The sequence below is a fragment of the Lactuca virosa genome, chromosome 4 (genome assembly GCF_052849685.1).
Source record: "Lactuca virosa cultivar CGN04683 chromosome 4, Lactuca_virosa_CGN04683_v6, whole genome shotgun sequence".
In the NCBI taxonomy this organism is placed as follows: Eukaryota; Viridiplantae; Streptophyta; class Magnoliopsida; order Asterales; family Asteraceae; genus Lactuca; species Lactuca virosa.
In genome coordinates this window covers 371,604,024-371,609,459 of record NC_136429.1, presented here as the reverse complement: position 1 = coordinate 371,609,459, position 5,436 = coordinate 371,604,024, and positions in this window count along the sequence as shown.

The window sequence follows — 5,436 nt, the reverse complement described above, 5'->3', positions numbered from 1 at the left end:
TGAGGGTTTTACACATATTCATAACATATTTGCACAATATATCATGAAAATACACACAATCATGCATAAACACTTAGATTTAACACAAAACCAACATGTATTCTCCCCTAAAACATAGTAAAACCGAAAACAAGGGGGTATGAAGCTCACCTTGGTTGATGTATCGGTTTTGATGAAGAAATGAAAGAGAATGAAGGTGTTTTTGGTCTAGCTTGCTCCTTTGATGAGATTTTCGGACTTAGGGAGTTCTAAGAGACAAGAATCACGAAATGGAGTGTTTAAGAGTGTGAATCTTAACATGAAATGGAATCAAGCCAATTTAGAGTGATAATAACTTACCTAGTTATGATCTTTAATGAAAAACTCTAGAACACACCCACAAATCTTCAAAATTTTGAAAGGATGGGTGAAGGAAATCTTCTTGTGCTTGAGTGGGAAGGAAATAAGCGAGATAATTGAAGTGAAGAGTGGTGGGAGTTAGGGTGTGTGGCCGAGAATAAGAAGAGAAGAGAGAAATTTTGGTCATTACATGGAGGATTAGAGTGTTTTAGCTTAGATACATGTGAGACCACTTGCATGGATACACTATATACATTAGTGAGGTGTCAGGTGTTAAGATAATCTCATTTCTCTCTCTCTCTCTCTCTATATATATATATATATATATATATATATATATATATATACATATATATATATATACATATAAAGCCGAGAATTGGAGAGGGAATGGAAAGAAAAGAAGTATTGGGCTTTTATTGGTTATTTATTAACCGAGAATACTTCGGCCCAATCAAGATTTTTCGGCCCATTGGGCCCACATATGTGTTTACGGCCCAAAATGATAAAAGGAATGGGTTTTCGGCCCATAAAATTAAAGAAGATGGTTTTCGGCCTAATAAGGCTCATGATGAGTCTTATGGCCCAAAATGCTATTGATTATTGAATGTGGGTCCAAATAGGGCCCAAATGAGGTTTCTTTGCCCAAAAGAATCAAGTTAAGGGTTTATTGGTCCATTAGGCCCAATAAGAGGATCCTGGTCCAATAAGAGTTTGAATCGGGAAGTTAGGGTTATAACCCAAAGTTGAGTGAATGTAGTGCATTGAATTAGGTTTGGAGCTTCACGAGTGCGTTTCGATTCGAATAGTTGTTTTTGAATGAATAACATGTATAACATCATGCTTAGGGTTACAAGATATACCAAAAGTAATTATACATGGACAAAATTTCCTAGCCTTAAAATACTAGTTGTGACATCATCCCCCCGTTAGAGGGAATTTCGTCCCAAAATTCTTTTGAAGGATGATCTTAAGAGCTAGAGTAAAGGTGAGGGTACTTTTGCATCATTTGATCTTCGCGTTCCAATGTGAATTCCGGTCCGCGCTTAGCATTCCATCGAACCTTCACAATAGGAATGCGGCTTTGTTTCGTACGCTTTACCTCTCTGTCCATGATTTCAATCGGCTCTTCGATGAACAGTAGATTCTTGTTCACCTTGATCTCATCCAGGGGAACAACGATGGTTTGATCTGATAGGCACATTTTCAGATTTGACACGTGGAACCCCGTATGTACGTTGCTAAGTTCTGAGGGTAGTTGTAGTTTTTAAGCCACCAGACCAATCCGGGCAAGAATCTCGAATGGCCTGATGTATCGTGGGTTTGGCTTGCCCTGCTTTCCGAATCGTACCATCCCCTTACAGGGAGAGACTTTCAGTAGTACGCGATCACCTACTTGGAATTCCAGAGGCTTTCGCCTTTTGTCAGCATAGCTCTTTTTTCGGTCTCGCGATGCTTGGAGTCGTGCCCTGATTTGAACTATTTTTTCCGTTGTTTCCCGAATGATCTCAGGTCCTGTAAGAGTGTTGTTTGGTGTTTGCCCTCTTGCCAGCTGAGTGTCTCCCACCTCTGCCCAGCAAAGAGGTGATCTACATTTCCGGCCATACAAAGCTTCGAAAGGAGTCACCTTAATGGTCGTGTGATAGCTGTTGTTGTATGAGAATTTGATTAGGGGAAAGTGGGTATCCCATGCCTTGCCAAAATTTATTACACAAGATCGAAGCATATCTTCTAACGTTTGAATGGTTCGCTCGCTTTGGCCGTCGGTCTGGGGGTGGTAGGCAATACTCATATCGAGTTGGGTCCCCATTGCCTTCTGAAGTGACTGCTAGAATCGTGAGGTGAACCTACTATCTCGGTAAGAGATGATAGATACCGGCACCCCGTGAAGTCTCACCACCTCCTTTATGTAGATCCGAGTTAATCTCTCCATTTTGTATGTTTCTTTTATTGGTAGGAAATAAGCGGATTTGGTTAACCGATCGACAATCACCCAGATAGCGTCCAATCCGTCTGCTGTCTTGGATAATATGGTTATGAAATCCATGGTAATCCTTTCCCATTTCCACTCGGGTATTATTGGCTGTTGTAACGATCCTGAGGGCTTCTGATATTCCATTTTAACTTTGGCACAAGTGAGACACTTGCCCACATAAGTGGCAATCTATGGTTTCATGTTCGACCACCAATAATGTTGTTTGATATCCAGGTACATCTTATCCGATCCTGGATGGACGAAGTATCGTGTCTTATGAGCTTCGTTCATTGTCACGTCTCTGAATCCTCCAAATTTTGGAATCCAGATTCGATTCATGAAATAGTAAGCTCCGTCTTCCTTGACTTCAAGATTCTTATCCATTCCACATAGTGCTTCATTCGCGGCATTCTCCGGCTTCAATGCATCCAATTGAGCTTCCTTGATTTGTGAAGTTAGGTGGGAGTGGATGGTTATTGTTAGTGTTTTCACTCGGCAGCCCGAGTATTCTTTTCTGCTTAATGCATCGACCACCACGTTAGCCTTTCCTAGATGGTACTTGATCTCGCATTCATAGTCATTCAGCAGCTCGACCCATCGCCGCTGCCTCATGTTCAACTCTTTTTGGTTCAAGATATGCTGGAGGCTTTTGTGATCTGTGAAGATGGTGCACTTGGTACCATAAAGGTACTGCCTTCAAATTTTTAGGGCGAAGACCACAACTCCCAGCTCGAGATCATGGGTGGTATAGTTTACTTTGTGGGTTTTCAATTGTCTGGACGAGTATGCTATCACTTTTCTGCGCTGCATCAACACACAGCCTAACCCTTGGTTTGATGCGTCACAATACACCACGAAATCTTCTATTCCCCCTGGCAGAGACAGTACCGGAGCACTGCAGAGGGCTCGCTTCAGGGTTTGAAAAGCAACTTCTTGTTTGTCACTCCAGTTGAAGGGTACGCCCTTCTAGGTTAGAGTGTTGAGAGGCTTGGCAATCTTGGAGAAATTCTGAATGAACCTTCTATAATAACCAGCAAGGCCCAAGAATTGTCTGATCTCCGATGGCGATCTTGGAATTGCCCAACCTTCAATAGCTTTGATCTTGGAAGGATCCACATGAATTCCTTCCTCACTGACTACATGGCCCAAGAAATTCACACTACGAATCCAGAACTCCCATTTGGAGAGTTTTGCATTTAGCTTTTCAGCTCTAAGAGTTTCCAAGATCTGACGTAGGTGCTGACCGTGCTCCTCCTGACTTCGAGAGTATATGAGTATGTCATCAATGAAAATAATTACAAAGTTGACGAGGAATGGGTGGCAGACTCGATTCATGAGGTCCAAAAATGCTGCGGGAGCATTTGTCAGACCGAAGGGCATAACAACGAATTCGTAGTGGCCATATCGGGTTCGGAAAGCAGTTTTGGGAATATCTTCTTCCCGAACTCGTAGCTGATGATAACCGGATCTTAGATCTATTATAGAAAAATAACTGGCTCCTTGGAGCTGGTCGAATAGATCATCAATCCGGGGGAGTGGATATCGGTTCTTGATGGTGAGCTTGTTCAGTTCCCGATAGTCGATGCACATTCTGAAGGATCCGTCCTTCTTCTTGAAAAACAAGACCGGAGCTCCCCAGGGTGAGAAACTCGGCCTGATGAATCCTTTATTTAAGAGTTCGCTCAATTGGCTAGATAACTCCTGCATTTCGGCGGGAGCTAACCTGTAGGGTGATTTGGCAATTGATGTGGCTCACGGTATTAGGTGAATTCGAAATTCGAACTGTCTTTCTGGGGGTATTCCCGGAAGCTCTTCGGGAAATACGTTTGGAAAGTCACATGCCACTGGGATATCTTTAATGTTTATTTCCTCTTTTTTTTTATCTATAACATGGGTGAGTAAGGCATACTTTTTCTTGTGCAGGCGTTTTTGTGCCTTGATGCACGAGATAAGACAGAGATTGGCGCCAGGTTTATCGCCGTAGATTATTAGGGTTTCGTGGTTGGGGAGGTGAAGATGAACGGCCTTCTCGTGGCACATAGTGTCGGCATGGTGGGGGCTTAACCAATCCATGCCTATAATCACATCAAAACTTCTATTATCTACTGGCATCAAATTGATTTGAAACGAGTGATTATTTAGCGTTAGAGTGCACCCTATGAATATATCTTTGGTTGTTTCAGTTTTTCCATTAGCCATCTCCATCGTGAAGGCTTCGCTTAGCTTTTGGGGTTGTTGGTTTAGTAAGTGTTTGAATTTATTACTCACGAAACTCCGCTCAGCCCCACTATCAAATAAAATGCATACGTAAGTGTTGGTTAGGGGAAACATACCGGTGACAACAATCGGGTCTTGAATTGCCTCCCCTTGTCCCAAAGTTAGGATCCCGTCTGATCCTACTGCACCCTAAGTGTTGGATTTGGGGCAGTTTCGCCTAAAATGGTCAGTTCCTCCACTTCCATAATAAGTATGACTGGCCCCGATGTTATTGTTGTTGTTGTTGTTGTTGTTGTTGTTGGGCTGTTGGTTCTGTTAGGGTTGAGATCTGCAGTACCGGGCAGTGTGCCCGTTGCGGTTGCAGTTGGTACACTGCATTTCTCTGCACTCGCCATTGTGGTGGTAGTTGCATTTATTACATTTTGGTAAGGTTACTGCGTAAGGCTTGGTAGTAGTTTGTGAGGATGGGGCTGGGGCAGCTGGGGCTGGTGCAACTTGAGCGGTAGCAGCGTGGACTGCTACGGTTTGCTTCTTTTTAGAGGATCCCTGGTTCTGTCGCCCCTTTCATTTATTGTCCCCATTCTTCATGTTATTCCCTTCCTTCCCGGCCTCAGTCTTAGCAGTTTTGGTACCCTTCTTGTTGTTGTGATCTAAAGCTTCTGAGCTAGCCGTTTTGCACCGTCAAAAGTCTCAGGGTTTGATGCAATTACGTTACCTTGAATTGGAGGCGTTAACCCCCAAATGAATCATTCGATCTTCTTTCCCTTTGAAGTGATCATACCCGGGTACAACAGTGCTAACTCACTAAATCTGGAAATGTAAGCCTCGATGTCTGAGTTTTGCACTGTAAGGTTCCATAATTCTTGTTCTAGTTTTTGTACTTTCCAAGGCATAGCATTTGCGAC